General features: G+C 43.4%; 1 protein-coding gene and 1 pseudogene across 12 annotated transcripts in view; both read left to right on the forward strand.

Moving 5' to 3' along the window:
• Nucleotides 1–1098: 1098 nt before the first annotated feature.
• On the forward strand, nucleotides 1099–10049 carry LOC112441391 (large ribosomal subunit protein eL31-like; annotated as a pseudogene).
• Nucleotides 10050–15749: 5700 nt separating this feature from the next.
• LOC100981854 (cyclic AMP-dependent transcription factor ATF-7) overlaps nucleotides 15750–26176 on the forward strand; it is a 117468-nt gene continuing 107041 nt past the window's right edge. For 6 of the 12 annotated variants that reach the window (XR_008620407.2, XM_063593477.1, XM_003831007.5 and 3 more), the window contains exon 1: nucleotides 15750–15886. The gene's annotated coding sequence lies outside the window, so the exon portion shown is untranslated. The other 6 variants (XM_008956393.4, XM_008956395.4, XM_034935731.3 and 3 more) reach the window with 4 other exon arrangements.

The raw sequence follows: 26176 nt of genomic DNA on the forward strand, positions 1-26176 counted from the left end.
CCAAGTAGCTGGGATTACAGGTGTGCACCCCCATGCCCGGCTAATTTTGGTATTTTTAGTAGAGATGGGGTTTCACCATGTTGGCCAGGATGGTCTCCAACTCCTGGCCTCAAATAATCTACCCTCCTCGACCTCCTTAAGTGCTGGGATTACAGGTGTGAGCAATGACGCCCGGCCAATATATGATTTTAATTGTCCAGTTTTCAACAGAAAATTATGACACAAGCAGAGAAAATCTGAATCACACAGAAAAAAAGCAGTCAATAGCAATTGTCCCTGAGAAAACCCAGATGTTGCACATACTAGAGAAAGACTTTATTTTTATTTATTTATTTTTGAAACAGGGTCGTGCTCTGTTGCTCAGGCTGAAGTGTGGTGGCACAATCATAGCTCCCGGCAGCCTCAGCCTCCGGGGCCCCTGCAATCCTCCTACCTCAGCCTCCCAAGTAGACAGGACCACAGGTGTGCACTACCATGCCTGATAATTTTTTAAAATTTTTTGTAGAGCCAGCATCTCCCTATGTTGCCCAGGCTGGACTCGAACCCCTGAGCTGAAGTGATCCTCCCTCCTCGGTCTCCCAAAGTGCTGGGATTACAGGCATGAGCACTGTGCCTGTTCAAACAACTAAATAAACCATGTCTAAAGAATGAAAAAGAAGTGTCTTTGTTTTCTGTTTCTTATAACGGAATACCTGAAACTGGGTTATTTATTTATTTATTTATTTTGGAGATGGAGTCTCACTCTGTTGCCCAGGCTGGAGTGCAGTGGCGTGACCTTGGCTCACTGCAACCTCCGCCTCCCAGGTTCCAGGGATTCTCCTGCCTCAGCCTCCCCAGTAACTGGGATTACAGGTGCATGCCAACACACTCGGCTAATTTTTTGTACTTTAGTAGAGACAGGGTTTCACCGTGTTGCCCAGGCTGGTCTCAAACTGCTGAGCTCAGGCAATCCGCCCACCTCGGCCTCCCAAAGTGCTGGGATTACAGGCGTGAGCCACCACGCCCGGCTGGTGATTTATTTTTAAAAAGAAATTTATTTCTTTTTATTCCTTTTTATTTAATTCAAACAGTCATTGAAGGAATTTGTTTCTTACAGTTATGGAGGCTGAAAAGTCCAAGGTCAGGGAGCTGCTTCTGGTGAGAGCCTTCTTGTTGGCAGGGACTACAGAATCCTGAGGTGATACAGTGCATCACATGGTGAGGGGGCTGAGCATGTTAACTCAGGTCTGTCTTCCTCTTGTTACACCATTTCCACTTCCATGATAACCTATTAATCCTTTAACCCATTTATCCATGAATGGATTAATCCATCCATGAGGTCAGAACTCTCATGACCCACTCACCTCTTTAAGGCCCCACCTCTCAATACTGCCACATTAAGGGTTAAATTTCTACATGAGGCCGGGTGCAGTGGCTCACGCCTCTAATCCTAGCATTTTGGGAGGCTAAGGCAGGTGGATCACTTGAGTTCAGGAGTTCCAGACCAGCCTGGCCAACATTGTGAAATCCCACCTCTACTAAAATACAAAAATTAGCCAGGTGGGGTAGTGAATGCCTGTAATCCCAGCTACTCAGGAGGCTGAGGCAGGAGAATCCCTTGAACCCGGGAGGCGGAGGTTGCAGTGAGCAGAGTTCACACCACTGCATTTCAGCCTGGGTGACAGAGCAAGACTCCGTTTCCAAAAAAAAAATTTCCACATGAATTCTGAAGGGGATAAATATTCAAACCATAGCAGAAAGTATGAGAAATGTGTCACCAAATAGAGAATATCAATAAAGAGACAGAAATTATGGCTGCCTGTAGTGGCTCACATCTATAATCCCAACACTTTAGGAGGCCAAAGGGGGAGGATTGCTTGAGGCCAGGAATTTGAGACCAGCCTGGTCAACATACTGAGACCCCATCTCGATTAAAAGAAACAAAAAGAAAAAAGAAGAAAAGAAATTAGTTTAAAAGAACCAGGCCGGAAGCGGTGGCTCACGCCTGTAATCCCAGCACTTTGGGAGGCCGAGGTGGGCGGATCACCTGAGATTAGGAGTTCGAGACCAGCCTGACCAACATGGAGAAACCCTGTCTCTACTGAAAATACAAAATTAGCTCTGCTTGGTGGTGCATGCCTGTAATCCCAGCTAGTCGAGAGGCTGAGGCAGGAGAATTGCTTGAACCTGGGAGGTGGAGGTGGAGGTGGAGGTGAGCTGAGATGGCGACATTGCACTCCAGCCTGGGCAACAAGAGTGAAACTCCGTCTCAAAAAAAAAAAGAACCAAATAAGCCGGGTATGGTGGCTTATGCCTGTAATCCCAGCACTTTAGGAGGCCAAGGCAGGCAGATTGTTTGAGTCTAGGAGTTCAAGACTAGCCTGGGCAACATGGCGAAACCCTGTCTCTACGAAAAATACAAAAAATTAGCTGGGCGTGGTGGTGTGTGCCTGTAGTCCCAGCTACTTGGAGGGCTGAGGCAGGAGGATTGCATGAGCCCAGGAGGTCAGGGCTGCAGTGAGCCAAGATTGTGCCACTACACTATAGTTTGGGTAATACAGTGAGACCCTGTCTCAAAGGAGGGAAGGAAGGAAGGAAGGAAGGAAGGGAGGGAGGGAGGGAGGGAGGGAGGGGGGAGGGAGGGAGGGGGGAGGGAGGGAGGGAGGGAAAGAAGAGGAAGGAAGGAAGGAAGGAGAGAAAGAGAGAGAGAAAGAAATATTGGTGTGGAAGAGTACAATAACAGATGAAAAATCCACTACAAGGTCTCAACAACAGATTTGAGCAGACATAATGAGAAAGAGTGAACTGGAGGCAGGTCAACTGAGACTATCCAATCTGAGAAAAAACAATCAAAAGGAATGACAAAAAATGAACAGAGCCTCAGAGACTTGTCATATGTCATCAAATAAACCAAGGTGAGGAGAGAAGAGAAAGGGACAGAAAGAATATTTGAAGAAATGGCTGAAAACTTCCCAATTTGATGAAAAGCATTAATTTACAAATCCAAGAAGTCCAACCAACTCCAAGTAGGAAAAATTCAAACAGATCCACAACTACACACATCATAACCACACCATCAAAAGACAAAGATTAAGAAAGAATGTTGAAAGTAGCAAGAGAAAAGTTACTCATGTGTACAAGGGATCCTCAATATGATTTATCAACAGAAACCTTGGAAGCCAGAGGCAGTGGAATGACATCAAAGAGCTAAAAGAAAAAGACTGTCAGTCAGGTGCTGTGGCTCACGCCTGTAATCCCAACACTTTGGGAGGCCAAGACAGGCAGATCACTTGAGGTCAGGAGTTCGAGACCAGCCTGGCCAACATGATGAAACCCTGTCTCTATTAAAAATACAAAAATTAGCCTGGTGTGGTGGTGCATCCCTGTAATCCCGGCTACTCAGGTGGCTGAGGCAGGAGAATGGCTTGAACCATGGAGGCGGAGGTTACAGTGAGGCAAGATTGTGCCACTGCACTCCAGCCTCGGTGACAGAGCAAGATTCCTTCTCAAAAATAAATAAATAAATAAATAAGAAAAAGAAAAAAACTGTCGACCAAGACGCTACATCCAGCAAAGGTATCCCTCAAAAACTAAGAAGGTGCAGTGGATCATGCCTGCAATCCCAACTAGTCAGGAGGCTGAGGCAGGACGATCGCTTGAGACCAGGAGTTTTGAGACCAGCTAGAACAACATAGCAAGACCCCATCTCTAAAACAAAAACGAAGAAGAAATTAAGAAATTAAGACATTCTCAGATGAACAAAAACTGAAAGAATTTGTCACTAACAAACCTGTCCTCTAAGAAATACTAAAGGGAGTCCTTCAGGCTTAAATGAAAGCATACTAGATAGAAACTCTAATCCATACGAGGAAATAAAGAGCTTTAGTAAAGATAACTATATAAGGTAAATATAAAAACAATACTGTCTTTATATTTATAATTTTATTTATATTTAAATATAATTTTATTTGTATTTAAATATAATTTATATTTAAATACAATTTTTGCTTGTAAATTTCCTTTTCTCTTGTCATATTTAAAATACAATTATATTTAAAAATTATAAATGTATATGGATGGGGCTGGGCATGGTGGCTCACACCTGTAATATCAGCCCTTTGGGAGGCAGAGGCGGGTGGATCAATTGAGGTCAGGAGTTCAAGACCAACCTGGCCAACATAGCGAAACCCTGTCTCTGCTAAAAATACAAAAATTACCCAGGTGTAGTGGCTCACACTTGTAATCTCAGCTACGCAGGAGGCTGAGGCACAAGAATCGTTTGAACCCCAGAAACAGAGGTTGTAGTGAGCCAAGATTGCCCCACTGCACTCCAGCCTGGGTGTCAGAGTGAGACTCTGTCTCAAAAAAAAAAAAAAAAAAAAAACTATGTTGATGGGCATACAAGGTAGAAATATGTAATTTGTATGACAATAACTGCATAAAGGAGGAAGGTGAAAATAACAGCTATACAGAAGCAAAGCTTTTATTTATTTATTTATTTATTTTGAGACGGAGTCTCGCTCTGTCGCCCAGGCTGGAGTGCAGTGGTGCGATCTCAGCTCACTGCAAGCTCCACCTCCTGGGTTCATGCCATTCTCCTGCCTCAGCCTCCCTAGTAGCTGAGACTACAGGCGCCCGCCACCACGCCCGGCTAATTTTTTTTTTGTATTTTTAGTAGAGACGGGGTTTCACCGTGTTAGCCAGGATGGTCTCGATCTCCTGACCTTGTGATCCCCCCGCCTCGGCCTCCCAAAGTGCTGGGATTACAGGTATAAGCCACCGCACCCGGCCTGCAAAGCTTTTATTTACTGTTAAAATTAAGTTGATATTAATTCAGATTAGATTATTATAAATAAAGATATTAATTTTAATCCCCAGGGCAACCATTAAGAAAATAACTCAAGACCGGGTGCTGTGGCTCACGCCTGTAATCCCAGCACTTTGGGAGGCCAAGGCGGGCGGATCATGAGGTCAGGGGTTCGAGACCAGCCTGACCAACATGGAGAAACTCTGTCTCTACTAAAAATACAAAATTAGCCGGGCATAGTGGTGCATGCCTGTAATCCCAGCTACTCGGGAGGCTGAGGCAGGAGAATTGCTTGAACCCAGGAGGAGGAGGTTGCGGTGAGCAGAGGTCATGCCGTTGCACTCCAGCCTGGGCAACAAGAGCGAAACTCCATCTCAAAAAAAAAAAAAAAGAAAGAAAATAACTCAAAAGATTATTAAAGGAAATGACAAAGGAATTAAAATGGAACACTATTTAATACAAAAGATAGTAGTAATGCTGGAATGGGAGGGGAAATACAAGACATATAGAAACAAATAGCAAAATGGCAGACATAAGTTCTATCTTATAGGAATTACATTAAATGTAAAAGGCAGAAATTTGCATAGTGAGCAAAAAAATATGATTCAACTATAAGCTATCTGCAAAAGACACATTATAGATTCAAGGACACTTATAGGCTGATACCTGATGTGGTCACTCATGCCTGAAATCCCAGCACTTTGGGAGGCTGAGGTAGGAGGATTGCTTGAGGCCAGAACGTTGAGATCAGCCTAGACAACATAGTAAGACCCTGCCTTGCTAATTAAATAATAACCTCACTTTTTTTAACAGCAAAAAAAAAAAAAAAGGAAAAAAAAGACATTTATAGGCTGAAAGTAAAAGGAAGAAAATAGATACATGATGCAAACAATAACCAAGTAATCTCAATTGGCTTGTGCTAATACAAGACAAAAAAGCACTGAAAGTCAAAAATTGTTACTAGAAACAAAGAAGGACATTTAAAAATTATTAAATGGTCTCTTCTTTTGTCTTTTCTTCTTCTTCTTTTTTTTTATACGGAATCTTGCTCTGTCCCCAGGCTGAAGTGCAGTGGCACAATCTCAGCTCACGGCAACCTCCACCTCCTGGGTTCAAGCTATTCCCCTGCCTCAGCCTCCCAAGTAGCTGGGACTACAGGCACGTGCCACCACGCCCAGCTAATTTTTTGTATTTTAGTAGAGACAGGGTTTCACCATGTTGGCCAGGATGGTCTCAATCTCCTGACCTCGTGATCCACCTGCCTCAGCCTCCCAAAGTGCTGGGATTACAGGCGTGAGCCACCATGCCGGCTCTTTTTCTCTTTTTTTGAGACAGGGTCTCACTCTGTCACCCAGGCTGGAATGTAGTGATGTGATCATGGATCACTATAGCCTCAAACTCCCGGGCTCAAGCAATCCTCCCACCTCAGCCCCCAAAGTAGCTGGGACTATGGGCACACACTATCATGTCCAGCTAATTTTTAATTTTTTTTTGTCAAGATAGGGTCTCACTATGTTGTCCAGGCTGGTCTCAAACTCCTGGGCTCAAGTGATCCTCCCACCTTGGCCTGCCAAAGTCCTAGGATAACAAGTGTGAGCCACTGCACCCAGGCAAAAGGTCCATTTTATCAATCAAGAAGATGGAAAATAAAAGAGAAAAGAAAAGAAAAAGATGTAGCAATTATAAACATAAATGCATCTAACAATGAAGCTTCCCAAAACATGAAGCAATAATTGACAGACTTGAAAGAAGAAATAGGCAATTCAGGCTGGGTATGGTGGCTCATGCCTGTAATCCCAGCACTTTTGGGAGGCCAAAGTGGGTGGATCACTTGAGGTCAGGAGTTCGAGACCAGCCTGGCCAACATGGTGAAACCTCATCTCTACTAAAAATATAAAAATTAGCCAGGCGTGGTGGCGTGTGCCTGTAATCCCAGCTACTTGGGAGGTTAAGGCAGGAGAATTGCTTGAACCTGATAGTCCTTGCTACTCCAGCCACTGCACTCCAGCCTGGGCAACAGAGTGAGACTCCACCTCAAAAAAAAAAAAAAAAAAAAGGAATAAGCAATTCAATGATAATCACTGAGGACTTCAATACCTCCACTTTCAATAATGGATAGAACATCTAGACAAAAGATCAACAAGGAAAGGGAGGATTTGAACAATACTATTAACCAACTAGACTTAACAGATATCTATAAAACACTCCACCTAACAATAGCAGAATATATATCCTTCTAAAGTTCACATGAGGGCCAGGGGCAGTGGCTCACACCTATAATCCCAGCACTTTGGGAAGCTGAGGTTGCTGGATCTTTTGAGGCCAGGAGTTCGAGACCAGCCTGGCCAACATGGCTAAGCCCCTTCTCTACTAAAACTATAAGAATTAGCCAGGTGTGGTGGCGCATGCCTGTAATCCCAGCTACTTGGGAGGTTAAGGCAAGAGAATTGCTTGAACCTGAGAGGCAGAGGTTGCAGTGAGCTGAGATTGTGCCACTGCACTCCAGCCTGGGCAACAGAGTGAGACTCCACCTCAACGCCTGTAATCCCACCTACTGGGGTGGCTGAGGCACGAGAATCACTTGAACCTGAGAGGCAGATGTTGCAGTGAGCTGAGATTGCACCACTGTACTCCAGCCTGAGCAACAGAGTGAGACTCCGTCTAAAAAAATAAATAAATAAAAATAAAGTGTACATGAAAAAATTTTTCAGTATAAAATATATTTTAGGCCAAAAAATAACTCATAAATTTTAAAGTATTGTAATAATGCAAAGTATGTTTTGTAATCATAATGGAATAAAATTAGAAATTAATCACAGAAGAAAATGAGAAATTCACAAATATGTGGAAAATAAAAAACATATTCCTAAATAAACAATGAATCAAAGAAGAAATTACAGGGATGTTAGACAACACTTTGAAATAAATAAAAATAAAAACAAAACCTATTAAAATTTTATGCAATGCAGCTAAACCAGTGCTTAGAGGGAATTTTATAGCTGTAAATGAATAAATTTTAAAAAGAAAAAAGACCTCAAATCAATAGCCTAAACCAAAGAAAAAAAGCATCTAGGAGCTGTGGCTTATGTCTATTATCACAACATTTTGGGAGGCTAAGGCGGGAAGATCACTCGAGGCCAGGAATTTGAAACCCACCTGGTCAACATAGTAAGACCCAGCTCTACAAAAAAAAAAAAAATAGCCAGGCATGGTGACACTTGCCTGTAGTCCTAGCTACTTGGAAGGCTGAGATGGGAAGATCACTTGAGGCCAGGAATTTGAGGCCAACCTGGTCAACATAAGACCCATCTCTACCCAAAAAACAAACCAAAAAAAAAAAAAATTAGCCAGGCATGGTGACAATTTCCTGTAGTCCCAGTTACTTGGAAGGCTGAGATGGGAGGATCACTTGAGCCCAGGAGCTTGAGGCTGCAGTGAGCTATGATCGGGGTACTGCACTCCAGCATGGGACTAGACTGGAAATAAATGAAATAAGGAATGAAAAAATAATAGATAAAATCAATGAAACCAAAAGTTGATTCTTTGAAAAGATGAACAAAATTGACAAAATTTTAGCTAGATGGACCAAGATAAAAAGAGAGAAGACTCAGCTGGGCCTGCTGGCTCATGCCTGTAATCCCAACAGTTTGGGAGGCTGAGGCAGGAAGATCATTTGAAGCCAGGACTTTTTGGGGGGATTTTTTGGCTTTTCTTTGAGACAGTGTCTCACTCTGTTGCCCAGGCTGGAGTGCAGTGACACGCCATTCACTGCAACCTCGAACTGCTGGGCTTAAGCGATCCTCCCAACTCAGCCTCCCTAGTAGCTGGGACTATAGGTGTGAACCACCACACCTGGCTAATTTTTGTATTTTTTGTAGACAGGGATTTCACCCTGTTGCTCAGACTGGTCTTGGACTCCTGGACTCAAGCAATCCACCTGCCTCAGCCTTCCAAAGTGCTAGGATTACAGGTGTGAGCTACCATTCCTGGTCAAAGCCAGAAGTTTGAGACCAGGCTGGGCAACAAAAGTGAGATGTGTCTACACAAAACAAAATTCAAAAAATTAGCTGAGCTGGCATGGTGGCATGTACCTGTAGTCCTAGTTACTCAGTAGGCTGAGGCAGAAGGATCGCTTGAGCCCAGGAGCTCAAGGCTGCAGTGAGCTATGCACATACTTCACTTCAGCCTGGGCAATAGAGCAAGACCCTGTCTCAAATAAATAAATAAATAAAGCTTTCCAACTTGGGCCCAGCAGAATGGCCCACAAAGAAGGGTGGCAAGAAGAAAAAGGGCTGTTCTGTCATCAACAAGGTGGTGACTGAGAATACACCATCAACCTTCACAGGTGCATCCACGGAGTGGGCTTCAAGAAGCGTTCCCCTTGGGCATGCAAAGAGATCTGGAAATTTGCCATGAAGGAGATGGGAACTCCAGATGTGCGCATTGATACTAGACTCAACAAAGCTGTCTGGGCCAAAGGAATAAGGAATGTCCAAGACCTTATCCGTATGCGGTTGTCCAGAAAACATAATGAAGATGAAGATTCACCAAATAAGCTCTATACTTTGGTTACCAATGTACCCGTTACCGCTTTCAAAAATCTACAGGCAATGTGGATGAGAACTAACTGCTGATAGTCAGATACATCAAATAAAGTTATAAAATTGCTTTCAAAAATAAAAATAAAATGAGAGAGAGAGAGAAGACTTAAATTGCTAAAATCAGGAATAAAACAAAGAATGTTATCATCAGACTCACAGAAATAAAAATGATTATAAGGGAATATTATGAAAATTGCATGCCAATAATTAGATAATCTAGATGAAATGTAAGAATTCCTAGAACGACACGAGCTACTGAAACTGACTCAAGAGGAAATTTTAAAAAATTAAATAAACCCATAACAAGAAAAGAGACTGAATTACTCATTAAAAAGAAAAAAGTTCAACAAAGAAAATCCCAGGACCATGTTGTTTCACTGGTGAATTCAGTCAAATGTTTAAAGAACACTTAACACCCTTCCTTCCTTCCTTCCTTTCTTCCTTTCCCTCCCTCCCCGCTTCCCTTCCTCCCTCCCTCCCTCTCTCTCTCTTCCTTCCTTCCTTCCTTCTTTCTTTCTTTAGACAGGGTCTTGCCCTTCCTTCCTTCCTTCCTTCCTTCCCTCCCTCCCTCTCTCCCTCTCCCCTCTCTCCCTCCGTCCCTCCCTCCCTCTCTCCCTCTCTCCCTCTCTCCCTCCCTCTCTCTTTCTCTCTTTCTTTCTTTCTACACGGTCTTGCTCTGTTGCCCAGACTGGAGTGCAGTAGCAAGATCATAGCTCACTGCAACTTCCAACTCTTGGGCTCAAGCAATCCTCCTGCCTCAGCCTCCTGAGGTAGCTAAGACTACAGGCATGTGCCACCATGATTCCTGGCACTACACACATAGTATTTTCTGTTGAGATAGGATCTCACTATGTTGTCCAGGTTGAACTCCTAACCTCAAGCAATTCTCCTACCTCAGCCTCTCAAAGTGCTGGGATTACAGACATGAGCCACTGCACCTGGCCATACCACCAATTCTTCACAAACTCTTCCAAAAAAATAGAAGAGGAGGTTGGGTGCGGTGGCTCATGCTTGTAATCCCAGCACTTTGGGAGGCTGAGGTGTGGGGATCACTTGAGCCCAGGAGTTAGAGACCAGCCTGGGCAACATGGCAAGACCATGTCTCTACTAAAAATACATAACATTAGCCCGGCATGGTGGCACGCACCTGTAGTCCCAGCTATTTGGGAGGCTGAGGTGGAAGAATCATCTGAGCCCAGGAAGTGAAGTCTGCTGCAGTAAGCTGAGATCGCACCACTGCACTCCAGCCTGAGTGATGGGAGTGAAACCCTATCTCCAAAAAAAAAAAAAAAAAAAAAAGAAGGCAACATATCTCAATTCATTCTATGAGATCGGTATTACCCTGATGGGTAATCAAACCAGATAAAGACATCACAAGAAGAAAATTACAGACTAACATCTCTTATAAATATAGACACAAAAATCTTCAACAAAGTACTAGAAAACTTAAATCCCACAACATGTAAAAAGATTATGCCCTATGACCAACTGAGATTTATCCCAGAAATGCAAGGTTGGTTTAACAAATGAAAATTAATCAATGTTATACACCATATTAACAGGAGACAAAAACCACATGATCATCTAAATAGACAAAACATTTGATAAAATCAAACACTCTTTCATGATAAAAACACTCAACAATCTAGGAATAGAAGGTAACTTCCTCACTTTGATTAAAGTACAGCTACCAAAAAAACAACAGCTAACAACACACTTAATAATGAAAGACTTGCCAGGTGTAATGGCTCATATGTGTAAACCCAGCACTTTGGGAGGCTGAGGTAGGAGGATCCCTTGAGGCCAGGAGTTTCAGACCAGCCTGGTCAACACAGCAAGACCCCATCTCTAACTGAAAAAAGAAAGAGGCCAGGCATGGTGGCTTATATCTGTAATCCTAGCACCTTGAGAGGCCAAGGCAGGAGAGCAAAAAAAAAAAAAAAAAAAAAAAAAATTAGCCAGGCATGGTGGCATGCACCTGTAGTCCTAGCTACTCAGGCTGCTGAGGTGGGAGGATCATTTGAGCCTAGAAGTTGGAGGTTACAGTGAGCTATGATTGCACCACTCTAGCCTAAGTGACAAAGTGAGACCCGTCTCAAAAAAGAAAATAAAAAATATGAGTAAGTTTAACAAGAGAAACACAAGATTTGTACAATGAAAACCACAAAACACAGCTTGGCACAGTGGCTTATGCCTGTAACCCTATCACGTTGGGAGGCCAAGGTGGGAGAACTGCTTGAGACCAAAAGTTTGACACCAGCCTAGGTAACAAAGCGGGACCCTGTCTCTAACTTAAAAAACAAAATAAGGCCAGGCGAAGTGGCTCACACCTGTAATCCCAGCACTTTGGGAGGCCAAGGTGGGTGGATCTAACCCCATTAGAGATGGGGTTTCACCATGTTGCCCAGGAGTTTGAGACCAGCCTGGGCAACATGGTGAAATCCCGTCTCTAAAGAAATTTAAAAATCAAAAAATTACAAAATAAAAAACAAAGTAAACCTACAAAAAATACAGTTGAAAGACATTAAGAAGCTTTAAATAAATGTTAAGACATTCAATGTCCGTGGACTGGAATACGATATTGTTAAGATGGCAATACTCCTTGATCTACAGATTCAAGGGAATTCCTATTAAAATCCTAGATGGCTTTTTTGTGGAAATTGACAAGCTGACCCTAAAATTCATGTGGCAATGCAAGGGACCCAGTATATCCAAAGCAATCTCGAAAAAAGAGAACGAAATTGGAGGATTCATACTTCCTAATTTCAAAACTTACTACAAAGCTAAAATTATCAAGCCTTTTGATACTGGCATAAGGACAGACATATAGAAGAACGAAATAACATTGAAAGTCCAGAAGTAAACCAATATATTTAAGGTCCAATGAGTTTTGACAAGGGTGCCAAGAGGATTGAATGAGGGAAATAATATCTTTTCCAACAAATGGTGCTGGGACAATTGTGCATGGAAAAGAACGAAATTGGACCTCTACCTCATACCATATACAAAATTATCTCATAGTGAATCAAAGATCTAAATGTAGGAGCTAAAAACAACAAAATTCTTAGAAGAAAGCACAGGTGTAAATCTTTATGATACTGTATTAGGCAATGGTTTATTAGATATAGATATGACACCAACAGCACAAACAAGATAAATTGGACTTTATCAAAATATAAAACTTTTGAGCTTCAGGCCGGGCGCGGTGGCTCATGCCTGTAATCCCAGCACTTTGGGAGGCCGTGGTGGGCGGATCATGAGGTCAGGAGATCGAGACCATCCTGCCTAACACGGTGAAACCCCGTCTCTACTAAAAATACAAAAAAATTAGCTGGGCGTGGTGGCGCGTGCCTGTAGTCCCAGCTACTCCGGAGGCTGAGGCAGGAGAATGGCATGAACCCGGAAGGTGGAGCTTGCAGTGAGCCGAGATTGCGTTACTGCACTCCAGCCTGGGCGACTCAAAAAAAAAAAAAAAAGCTTTTGAGCTTCAAAGGACACTATCAGAAAGTGAAAAGACAACTAACCTGCAGAATGAGATAAAATATCTGCAAATCATTTATCTGATAAGCATCTAGTATCTAGAATATATAAAGAATTCTTATAACTCAACAATGAAGAGGCCGGGCCTCTTTACATGCCTGTAATCCCAATACTTTGGGGGGCCAAGGTGGGAGGATCACTTGAGTCCAGGAGTTTAAGACCAGCCTGACCTAGTGTCTACAGACATTTTTTTTTTTTTTTGAGTCACAGTCTCACTCTGTCACCCAGGCTGGAGTGCAATGGCATGATCTCAGCTCACTGCAACCTCCGCCTCCCGGGTTCAAGCAATTCTCCTGCCTCAGCCTCCCAAGTAGCTGGGATTACAGATGCCCACCACCATACCCAGTGAATTTTTGTATTTTTAGTAGAGACAGATTTGCCATGTTGGCCAAGCTGGTCTTGAACTCCTGACCTCGTGGTCCACCTGCCTCAGCCTCCCAAAGTGCTGGGATTACAGGTGTGAGCCACCGCACCCGGCCTGGAAAATTTTAAAAAATCATCTGGACATGGTAGCATGTACCTGTAGTCCCGGCTACTTGGGGTGCTGAGTTGGGAGGATTGCTTGAGTCTGGGAGGTCGAGGATGCAGTGAGCAGTGATCATGCCACTGCACTCCAACCTGGGCAACAAAGGGAGACCCTGCCAAAAAAAAAAAAAAAAAAAAAAGTCCGGGCGCAGTGGCTCATGCCTGTAATCCCAGCTCTTTGGGAGGCCAAGGCGGGCAGATCACAAGGTCAAGAGATTGAGACCATCCTGGCCAACATGGTGAAACCCCGTCTCTACTAAAAATACAAAAATTTGCTGGGTGTGGTGGCGTGCGCCTGTAGTCCCAGCTACTCGGGAGGCTGAGGCAGGGGAATCGCTTGAACCCAGGAGGTGGAGGTTGCAGTGAGCTGAGATCGTGCCACTGCACTCCAGCCTGGTGACAGATCAAGACTCCGTCTCAAAAAACAAAAACAAACAAACAAACAAAAAACATCAATTTAGAATAGTACCTGGAACATAGTAAAATCTATAAATATTAGCTATTGCATGTATACAGCAATAGCCAATTGTTCCACCACGATTTGTAGAATCCTTTTCCCTCTGATTTTATTTTTATTTATTTATTTATTTATTTATTTATTTTGACACGGAGTTTCGCTGTTGTTGCCCAGGCTGGAGTGCAATGGCGGGATCTTGGCTCACTGCAACCTCCGCTTTCCAGGTTCAAGTGATTCTCTTGCCTCGGCCTCCTGAGTAGCTGGGATTTACAGGCGTGAGCCACTGCGCCCGGCCAACATACAAATTTTTCTTATATATTTAAGGTATGTTTCCATCACTGTATTCTTTTAAGTAGGAATTGTTTTAGGGGAGAGTAGTTTGGAAGCCAAGACTCCTCTCAACTTTTCTCAATTCACTACATAAGAAAGAAAGATTTTACATCTGTTTCATTTTAGGTATCTAGGGAGAAATCACCTAGATTCTTCCTACCTCTCAGAGGGTGCTGTGAGGATAGATGAGATGCTAGACAGAAAGTTCAGAAAGCTGAGTAACATAAAGCTGCAAAAGGAGAGAACAGAGATTCCATAGATCATATTTTAAGTCAACTACAATTCGTTAAATTTTAAGAAAATTATTTATTTTATTTATTTATCGAGACAGGGTCTCACTCTGTTGTCCAGGCTGGAGTGCAGTGGCCTGATGTGGGCTCACTGCAACCTCAACCTCCTGGGCTCAAGCGATCTTCCCACTTAGCCCCCCGAGTAGCTACTACAGGTGGAGGCCACCATGCCCGGCTAATTTTATATTTTTTCGTAGAGCTGAGTTTTCGCCATGTTGCCCAGGCTGGTCTCAAATTCCTGGGCTCAGGGGATCCTCTTGCCTCGGCCTAGCAGTGTTGGGATTACAGGCGTGAGCCACTGCACCCAGCCTGTTTTTTGTTTTTCTTTTCCTGGTTTGTCTTGAACAAGACATATAAATGTAAGACTATCGACTTTGCATTTGATATTTCCCCCGAAATCTTCCCAAGTCATAATTCAACTCCTGGTGTGTTACTTCCTCAAAGAGGTCTTCTCTCAAACACTAGGAGTAAAGCTTCTTCCCCACTCCTAGTCACCTTCTGTCTCACTATCCTGAAGCGCTTTTCACTATTTGAAATATTTGTGTTTCTTGGCTTTTTAACTGTCTCCCCTTCCTCACTCAAATATAAATTCTACCTGGGTTGGTAACTCCTTAACCCCATGCTTAGAACAATGCTTTGCACGGGGGGTATAGCTCAGGGATAGAGCATTCGACTGCAGAACAATGCTTTGCATGTAGTATGCCCTACGTTTTGTGAAAATATTTGCTGAATAATATAGTGATTTTAAAAAATCCCCAAGCAGTTTCATGTATCTCATTTGATCATTACAACTATTTGAATAAAATGAGATTGTTAGTCCCATTGTACAGAGACTCAGAGAAGGTTTTCACCCAAGGCAATAGGGCTAGTAAAATGGTAGTGTTAGAATTGCTGTGCAGGTGGATTGCTTTGTCCGTACATGGACTTCATTTCTAGGGCTAAGGGTATTTTAAATTACTTTGCCGTTAAGGAAGCGATGACTCTGAAAGATAGTAGTAACCACCACTACAGGCACCTGTAAAGATCCTCTCTCCTTTTTCCTTTCTTTCTCCCGCTCGATTCTGCAGCCGAACACGTGTGACCCGTGTGGACAGTACTCGCTCAGTCTCCCTCCCCAGCCCTGCCCACAGTAAGCCCGGCCCCTTCTTTTCCCGGAGCCCCCGCCTCTCGGCCGCTTTCCAACTCAGCCCCCACGGATCTCGCCCTTCCCCCGCGGCCCCACGACTTCTCGCGAGAGTTGAGCGCGCCTGGCCGGACGGGAGGAAAGTATCCGTTCCGCCAAGGGGGGAAAGGAGGAGCTGGAGACAGATTGTAGGACCGAGCGCGGGCAGGCGGGAGGCAACGGAGCTACCAGCCGGTAAGTCCTTTTAACATTAGCTAGTCCATGATCTGACGGGAGTCTCCCTTTCAACTCTGGCCAGTCCCAGCGTTCCGGGCTGGGGTCTCCCCTCCCAGTCTGTGTTGGACGGGGGCGCTGAGGCGGTGGCCGGGCCCTGTCTGAGGAAGAGGGTGGGGCATAGACCAAAGCCGACCAATGGGAGAGAAGGAAGCCTCGATTGGCGGCGATGAGCGCTAATGGGAGATCGCTTTTACGTTGCCGAGCGCCGCCCTTCTCTCCCTACTCCCGCCTCCTTCCTTTGGGGGGAAGGCGGGGCCAGAGGCTTGAAGTGTGGGGAGAACTTGGGGTAAGTAGCCCCGGGGGGCACAGGGCGTGGCAAGGAGAGGGGAATTGAATCCTGAGGGAAGGGTAGTCTAGTGGAGCCTAATGGAAGGATCATGGGATGGGGTGGAATGGGAGAAAGAGGAGGGATACTAAACTAGGTTAGAAACCCAGGGCTTCCCAAAGAGTGGGATTAGGAGCTTGGAATTGGAAAAGGGTAATAGGAAGGAGGTAGGAATGAGTAGATGAGAACAAAGATCTTGATCTGGTGACACAACACCCCGTTGGGTTTGGGAGAAAAGATAGGGGTGGATTATTGGAAATGAGGATCATGGCATTTTGATTGAATTAATTAAAAGAACATCAGGGACATGATATCAGAGAGAAAGTATGGATTTGGAGAAAATTAAGTGAATTAATTTAAGAGGACAGTATGGGTGAGCTGAGTCGCCATAAGGCATGGCTTCTGGAAGGATATGAGCCTTGAGAGCGATAAGAGGTGTTTGGGAAGGAGATGGCTGATATACACATGTCTTTAGCCTAGGTATCAGGTGGTTGGGATATTGATTTAGGGCTTCTGGTGGATATGGCACCCAGACTGGTGACCAGCCTCCAAGATGCTGGGATGGGGGTTGAGAAGGAGAAAAATAGAACGCTTTAATCGCTTGTCTGATTTTCCTTCTCCCTCTCTTCTATTACCCAAACTCTTCCCAGACACCGGGATGTGGTCTTGGGACTTAAGCAGTCCAAGTTGGAGCCCCATAGGGACTTATATGTTGCTCTGAATTGCTTGTTATGTTCTCTGACTGGGGTGTTTACAACCCAGGGCACCTCCTACCCAGATTCCCGCGTTGCTACTTTCCTAACTTTAAAAGTTTGTTTTCTGCTTAACAGAGGGTGTTTTAGTATCTCTGAGGGTCATGTCATATTAAGTACAGGTGTGTAGGGGGTGTGCAGAGTTTTCTCAGCAAGCTCACATGAGTCCTATGTTTAAAAATTTTGCAGTAGCGTAATTCTTGTAGCGATATCAGTCTTTATGGGCATTCTAAGCAGAAATATACTAAAATGAACTTTGTTTTGTTAAATGTGGCTTCCCCAGTCATTCTCGAAGAGTTGTCGAATGGGTGGTTGCAGTTTGTTTTAGTTAACTTACATAATGTGTTTTTAAATAGTGTAAATAAAATAGACATGTTATTTCAGGAAAGTGAAAAATGTTCAGTTTTTTCCTTTGTGTCCAGACTCAGAAACTAAAGCTATGTCATAATATCTTAGGCCAAGGGCTGGGGAAATCAAACACAATTTGTACTTACACATGGAAGTTGTAAGGTAAGTGGAGGCTCTTGCGAAATGTAACATGTCTGTAAGAAAAGAAGCTAAAGAAAAGTTTGGCAGCTCTGCTAAGTAGTCTTACCAGTTCTTAATTCTGTACAGAAAAGGGACAGGGCTTTGCCCTTTGTTTGATAGTTGTGTATCATTTAATAACGAATTGGACTATTATAGCCAATTAATAACTTCTTTGCTCTTGCGTAGATTTTGCTTTTACATTCCTTCTCTTCTCCTTTTACTTTTGAGAAGGGAAATAATGTCTGAAATATCAGTAAAGCTATTATATGAAGAGAAACCAGAGTACGTAGTTGTATTAACCTTTGGTTTTCTGCAATCAGCTGAAGCCTTTCTCCCTGGCCAAGAAGTTGCCCCTATAGCACATTGAGACCAATTCATTGCTGACCCGTTAGCATTAACTACTGAGCTGGGTTCTAGTATTTCACAGTAAGTGCATTGCTATTGGACATTCAGAACATTTCCAGTTTGCCTGGCAGCAGTACAAAAAATTACCCAGTGAGAGAGCAGAGTCCCTTGTTTTGGTCTTCTGCCCTAGAATTGGTGATGGCTTTGACTAGGGCACTATTAAACCCAAGATTTTTTTTTTCTCACTAGTGCTACCATCTAGCAGAAAGCTAGAGTGATAACACTGCTCATCTTTCAACTTGTGGATCAAAGTTTACACCCTGTGGTAGTTTCAGTGTTGTAATTTTTAAACACGTTTGTTTACCACAGTTTTAAAATGTTAATAGCTCTACTTACTGTATCTTGTTCTCTTTCCTTTCCTCATTTCCAACCCAAAACGAAAATTGTTTTTTCAACCAACTCTTAAACTACTTCTTTGCCTGGAGTAAAGTCACTGGCTCTGTCTGAACACAGCTGCTCTGAAGTTCTCAGAAGTTATTGTTTTGTGCATGTCAAGACTGAGTTTTTCCTAGGCTACAGTGGGAGGGAGTTAGTGTTACAGCAGCCTCCTATCCACGTCTGATAAGGAGGAGCCTTCTCCTTGCAAGGAAGTTTTAGGTGGAACAGATAGAACTCCACGTAAATGTCTAATAAAGCTAGCTCTTTTCTTGAGACTAGTTAGCATACTGGTATATAATTGTCCCTTATCCCTTAATAAAAGTACTAAAGTTAAGGTACAGGTGTTTCTTTGAGAAAAACAAATGCAGCATTCATTTAAAAGGAAAAAGCATTCATTTCTTTTGTGGTTGGTTTCTCAGAAAATGGTCCTACGATTTTGGAGTTCATGAAAAAGTCTTCTGTCTCTTTAAAAATATGTCAAAGAAAATAATTTTTAAGCTTCTCTGACATTTACTCATTTTGACATGTTGCCTTCCCCTAAGGTTTTTTTTAGGAGGGATCAAATAAATTTATGATATGTGAAAACACATCAGAGTTGGTATGATGTGTTAAAAGACGGTTGGTCTTTTGACTTTTGAATACTCTAAGGGGAAAGTCTCCACTTCACAGATACCCTGTTCCATTATTGGAGCTTTACTTTTAGAACATTTTTTACATTGTGCTGAAGCTCTTTAGCTCTGTTATCTGAAGCCACAATAAATAAATCTAGTTCCTTGTTAACATGGTAGTCTTCAAGTATTTCATGACACTTATCGCTTTCATTCTTTTAGAGACAGGGTCTCGCTATGTTGCCCAGGCTAGAGTGCAAGTGACGTGATCACAGATCATTGTAACCTCGAACTCCTAGGCTAAAGTTATCTTCTAGTCCTAGCTTCCTGAGTAACTAGGACTCTTGGCCTCAAGCAGTCCTCCCAGCCTCCAAGTAGCTGGGACCACAGGCGCATGCCAACATGCCTGGCTAATTTTTTAAATTTTTTGTAGAGATTGGGTCTCCCTGCATTGCCCAGGCTCTTCTCGAATTCCTAGGCTCAAGCCATCTCCCCACCTTGGTCTCTCAAAGTGCTGGGATTACAGGAGGCATCTCTTCTGGGGTAAATACCCCAAGTTCTTTAAGCTATTTTTTTTTTTTTTTTTTTTTTTTTGAGACGCAGTTTCGCACTTTTGCCCTGGCTGGAGTGCAGAGTCTCGCGCTTTTGCCCTGGCTGGAGTGCAGTGGCACAATCTCGGCTCACTGCAAGCCCCGCCTCCCAGGTTCACGCCATTCTCCTGCCTCAACCTCCCGAGTAGCTGGGACTAGCAGGTGCCCGCCACCATGCCTGACTAATTTTTTGTATTTTTAGTAGAGACGGAGTTTCACCGTGTTAGCCAGGATGGTCTCAATATCCTGACCACGTGATCTGCCCTCCTCGGCCTCTCAAAGTGCTGGGATTACAGATGTGAGCCACCACGCCCGGCCAGCTATTTCTATTATTATTATTATTATTTTTGAGACGGAGTCTTGCTGTGTTTCCCAGACTGGAGTGCAGTGGTGCGATCTCAGCTCACTACAACCTCCAACTTCCGGTTTCAAGCGATTCTTGTCCCTTAGCCTCCTGAGTAGCTGGGAGTACAGGTGCCCGCCATCCATGCCTAGCTAATTTTTGTATTTTTAGTAGAGACGGGGTTTCACCATTTTGGCCAGGCTGGTCTTGAACTCTTGACCTCAAGTGATCCGCCTACCTCGGCCTCCCAAAGTGCTGGAATTACAGGCATGAGCCACTGAGCCCAGCCCGTACGATTTCTTAAGTGACATTTTAAATAAAAGATCAGGCTCTTCATCAAGTTAGTTACCTGAGTGGTTTATGGTTCCTCATCTAGGTCTGAACATCTCAGATATAATCTAATAAATACAAACTACGGGGGGAATCACAACTTCTATTTTATTGCACTCTATGCCTCTGTTTTTAAAGCCTAAGATCACATTAGTTTGTGTAGTTGATTTTTTTTTTTTTTTTTTTTTTTTTTTTTTTTTTGAGACAGAGTCTTGCTCTGTCACCCAGGCTGGAATACAGTGGCTCGATCTTGTTTCACTGCAACCTCCGCCTCCCGGGTTCAAGCGATTCTCCTGCCTCAGCCACCAGAGTAGTTGGGATTACAGGCCTGCACCACCACACCCAACTAATTTTTTTTTTTTGTATTTTTAGAAGAGACGGGGTTTCACCATGTTGGCTAGGCTGGTCCCGAACTCCTGACTTTAAGTGATCCACCCACCTTGAACTCCCAAAGTGCTGGGATTACAGGCGTGAGCCACCGCGCCGGCCGTGTAGTTGATTTTTTGACAACTTTACATTTATCCCTGTAATTATCATCTTGTTAATTTGGTTTGTTGTTTTAGCTTGATAATGTCATTTCACCTCTTGACCATTTCTCATATGTTTGTATTATTGATAAATTTGATAAACATGATACCTGTGTTTTTGTTTTAGGTCACTGGTAAACATGTATAAGGGTAGAACAATGCTATACAACATGAGTAGACTATCATTATGTTAACATTAACCTGTTAGTCAACTTTTGGATAAAATTCAGTTGTGAATCCCACCTGCCGTTTTATATAATCTAACCTTTATTTTCTATGAAATAGCAAGAGGTATCTTGTTGAAATCCAAATGCAGTATATTCTGCCTCTGACATCTCTGAACTCCTAGGCTAGTGACCCTGTCAAAAAAGAAAATGAAGTTGCATATTAGTTGCTGTTTGGGTATCTTATGCTACTGTTTATAGATCATTGCATAACTTGCCAGTGGTTCATAAGTGATCTGTTTAATAATTCATTTAGAATCTTTCTGAGAAATAATATTTCACTAGTCTACGATTTCTGTACTCAACCTCCCTTGCCCCACATTTTAAAAAATTATAATTTTCCCATTTCCAAGACTTCTAGTCCTGTTTTTTTTTCATTTTCAAATAATTATAGAAAATTAACCATATTTCTTCATAGTTGCAGGCATTTTTTGTTGTTATTTTGTTACTGTCTTTTGGTTGTGGTTTTTTTCTTTTTCTCTTTTTTTTTTTGAGACGAAGTCTCGCCGTGTTCCCCAGGCTAGAGTGCAGTGGCACGCTCACTGCAACCTCTGCCGCCCAGGTTCAAGCAATTCTCACGCCTTAGCTTCCCAAGTAGCTGGGATTACAGGCATGTGCCACCACACCTGGCTAATTTTTGTATTTTTTTAGTAGATATGGGTTTTCATCATGTTGGCCAGGCTGGTCTTGAACTCCTGACCTCAAGTGATCCACCTACCTTGGCCTCCCAAAGTGCTAGGATTACAGGCGTGAGCCACCATGCTCGGCCATGGTTTTTTTTTGAGACAGGGTCTCACTCTGTTGCCCAGACTGGAGCACAGTGGCACAATCATGGCTCATACTGCAGCTTCAGTCTCCCAGGCTCAAGCCATCCTCCTACCTCAGCCTCCTGAGTAGCTGAGACTAAAGGCTCATGCCACCATGCCTGGCTAATTTTGTTTATTTTTTGTAGAGTTCTCATCATGTTTCCCAGGCTGGTCTCGAACTGCTGGGCTCAAACAGTCCTCCTGCCTTAGCCTCCCAAAGTGCTGAGATTACACGCATGAGCTACTGTGCCTGGCCAGATTTTTTGACATTAGATGAAATTCTGTTTCGGAAACTTTTTTTTTTTCTGAGGCAGGGTCTCCCTCTGTCTCCCAGGCTGGAGTGCAATGGCGCCATCTTGGCTCACTGCAGTCTCTGCCTCCTGGGCTCAAGCGATTATCCTGCCTCCGCTTCCTGAGTAGCTAGGACTACAGATGTGCGCCACCGTGCCCATCTAATTTTTGTATTTTTTGTAGAGACAGAGTTTCCCATGTTGCCTAGGCTGGTCTTGAATTCCTAAGTTCAGGTGATCTGCCTGCTTTGGCCTCCCAAAGTGCTGGAATTACAGGCTGGGCCCCCATGCCCAGCTTGTTTTGGAAACTCTTCTTTTTTTTTTTTTTTTGGACACGGAGTCTCGCTCTGTCTCCTAGGATGCAGTGCAGTGGTGTAATCTCAGCTCACTGCAACTTCTGCCTCCCGGGTTCAAGGAGTTCTCCCCCTCAGCCTCCCAAGTAGCTGGGACTGCAGGCACATGCCACCACGCCTGGCTAATTTTTGTATTTTTAGTAGAGACGTGGTTTCACCATGTTGCAGGCTGGTCTCAAACTCCTGGCCTCAGCTGATGCGCCCGCCTGGGCCTCCCAAAGTGCTGGGCTTACAGTGTGAGCCACTGCACCTGCCCTTGGAAACTCTTTTAGGAAAAAAACTTTATTCCCTGGACATTTCAACTTAGAAATGAAAGAATTAAACTACTCTCTGAAAACAATTTTATGTAGTTTCCCTGTAATGTTGACATCTCCAATTTAGACCTAACTTTTCATTTTCTTCTTTTTTTTTTTTTTGGAGACAGAGTCTTGCTATGTCAGCCAGGCTGGAGTGCAGTGGTGCAGTCTTGGCTCACTGCTGCCTCCCAGGTTCAAGCAGTTCTCATGCCTCAGCCTCCCAAGTAGCTGGGACTACAGGTGCCCACCACTGCGCCCGGCTAACTTTTTGTGTTTTAGTAGAGATGGGGTTTCACCATGTTGCTCAGGGTGGTCTTGAACGCCTGAGCTCAGGCAATCCACCTACCTCAGCGTCCCAAAGTGCTGGGATTACAGGCGAGAACCATCGCGTCCGACCCTAACTTTTCATTTTCTGTTTGGAATAAAAACCTATACCAACTATAAACACACACACACACACAATTGCCATTTATAATTGTAGTTTATTGGCAAGGATGGTCTAAGTTTGCCAGGTCTAAGTGTTGTGGGTGAAGGGTGCTACAAATGAGATACAACTTCAGAAGACATCTCTAGGGACTAAAGACTTTACATTGGCAGGCAGCAACTTTTCCTGCTTGTTAATTTTAGACCTGACAGTTGAATTTATGTTTGAGCAATTTTAGCTGATAAATGCATTTTTTAAGTACCTTCCTCTTTTGGCATTTTAATTTTTACTTTCGTTTTTAAAAAATTGCAAATTGTGAATGAATGTGCATATTAAATTAGCATGCTACTAGGCAGGGAAACAATGCATTTTCTTTTGATACCTTCTCATCCATCTGATAGTATTAGTTATGAATTCTCCTGGAAAGCAGAAGGATGGACTCGATAACCCCTCAAGGTCCTTTTCAGGCCAGAACTTTCATAAATAGAAGTTAAGATCAAGGAACTTACCCTTGAAGAATCAGGAAGAAAAATAGACTGTAAAGAAAATAAAATTGAAATGTTTCTGTCGACCCAGTGGGAATGGATAAACACAAGTAAGGAACATAAATGACGAGAAATAATAACTCCTTTGAGCTAAAAACAAAACAAAAATCAACAACAACAAATATTTTGCATTGGAGTCATTTTATATCTTAAAAATATTTTATCATGGCATTTTCTCTTCGACATTTCCCTTGTGGACACTTTGTGTTGAAAGAATGTTGGGTTTTGTTCCTGTTAAATCATAGTATTTTGTTTCCTTCCTTTCTCTTGTTTGTCCTTTTGTTTAAAAACTTTTTTTTTTTTTTTTGGTCTTCTGTATAATGGACTGACTGCCTGTATACAATGAGGCAAGATTCAATTCAATTTTGAAAGTATTTGCTATATCACTTCCTCGGAAATGAAGGATGAGTGTTACAATTCAGGAAAGGTTGTATGAAAAGATAAACTTGTATAAAAAGATAAGCTTTTAAAATTTTGTAGGCAAACATTTAACGAAGGTTCCCAACCAAAGCAAAGGTGAGTTAGTATAGTAGTCTTTTTTTTATTATTATTTAAAAAAAATTTTTTTGAGACATAGTCTTGCTCTGTCACCCAGGCTGGAGTGCAGTGGCACAATCTTGGCTCACTGCAGCCTCCGGCTTCTGATTACAAGCAATTCTTCTGCCTCAGCCTCCCGAGTAGCTGGGATTACAGTTGCCTGCCACTATGCTTGGCTAATTTTTGTATTTTTAGTAGAGACGGGGTTTCAACCATGTTGGCCAGGCTGCTCTCGCACCCGTGACCTCAAATGATCCACCCACCTTGACCTCCCAAAGTGCTGGGATTACAGGTGTGAGCCACTGTGCCTGGCCTAGTATAGTAGTTTTAAGAAGGACATAATACATAAGCATTGGTTGGGCACAGTAGTTCACACCTATAATCCTAGCACTTTGGGAGGCTTGGGCCCAGGAGTTCGAGACCAGCCTGGGCAACATGGCAAAACCCTGTCTCTATAAAAAATACAAAAATTAGCCGAGTGTGGTGACACGCGTTTGTAGCGCCAGCTACTTGGGAGACTGAAGTGGGAGGATTGCTTCAGCTCAGGAAGCAGAGTTTGCAGCTAGCCCAGGTTGCAGCACTGCACTCCAGCCTGGGCAACAAAGTGATACCCTGTCTCAAAGAAAGAAATAATACATAAGTTTACAGTAAAACTCATTACAAACCCTTGACTTCAGGTTGTTAGCTTTTTCTCACCTTTTTTTTTTTTTTTTTTTTTTTTTTGGAGACAGAGTCTTTCTCTGTTGCCTGGGCTGGAGTACAGTGGCATGGTCTCGGCTCACTGCAATCTCCGCCTCCCAGGTTCAAGCAGTTCTCCTGCCTCAGCCTCCTGAGTAGCTGGGATTACAGGCACACGCTGCTACACCTGGCTAATTTTTTAGGTATTTTAGTAGAGATGGGGTTTCACTGTGTTGCCCAGGCTGGTCTCGAACTCCTGAGCTCAGGCAATCCACCCGCCTCAGCCTTCCAAAGTGCTGGGATTACAGGAATGAGCCACCGCACCCGGCCACGCCTTTTCTCATCTTTTGGCAATTTTAATCCTCAGTGTTCCCATACATTTGAAACCAGAATGTGCATAAAGTTTCTTTTTTTCTCTTTAATGCTGTATCTCTTCTTAATAAATATCATGAAAGTCTATGAAAGTGTAGGTTGGGTGAGTTGGCCCACACATGTAATCCCAACACTTTGGGAGGCTGAGGTGGGCAGATTGCTTGAGCTTGGAGTTCGAGACCAGCCTGAGCAACACAGGGAGACCCCATCTCTACAAAAAATTTTAAAATTAGCTGGGCTTGGTGGTGCATGCCTTTAGTCCTAGCTACTTGGGAGGCCAAGGCGGGAGGATTACTTGAGCCTGGGAGGCGGGGGTTTCAGTGAGCTGAGATCACGCCACTGCACTCTAGCCTGGGTAACAGAGTGAGACCCTGGCTCAAAAAAACCCAAAAGTAAACTAACGGGAGCCAAGATTTAGCTTAGAAAGTCATTTCATGAGCTTGTGGCATGGACATCTGTGGTCACATGTTTTGCCACAGCCCCACCTTCTCACAAAACCCAGCTTGCTTCCTTTGAGTGGAATTCCTTACTGTTTTCTCCTGATCTGATAGATTGCTTCTTTTTGCTGTAGTAGACGAGGAATGTTTGTGTGCTAAACCGGTCAATTTTTGGGGAGGGCTTAAAATTACCATGCAGTAAGAAAAAAACATTTTGTCAGATTGAAAAATAGGGCACAACCATTCTTTTTGAAATAGGAATATGCCTGACTCATTATTATTATCATTATTTTTAGAGATGGGTCTGGGTTTGTCACCCAGGCTGGAATGCAGTGGCGTGATCATAGCTCACTGGCAGCCTTGAACTCCTGAGCTCAAGTGATCCTCCAGTCCTCCTGCCTCAGCCTCCCAAGTAGCTGGGACTACAGACGCACACCCCCTCGCTTCCGATCCAGCCAATCTTTAATTATTTTGCAGAGAAAGGATTTTGCTCTCTTGCC

This window comes from Pan paniscus, chromosome 10 (genome assembly GCF_029289425.2).
Source record: "Pan paniscus chromosome 10, NHGRI_mPanPan1-v2.0_pri, whole genome shotgun sequence".
In the NCBI taxonomy this organism is placed as follows: domain Eukaryota; kingdom Metazoa; phylum Chordata; class Mammalia; order Primates; family Hominidae; genus Pan; species Pan paniscus.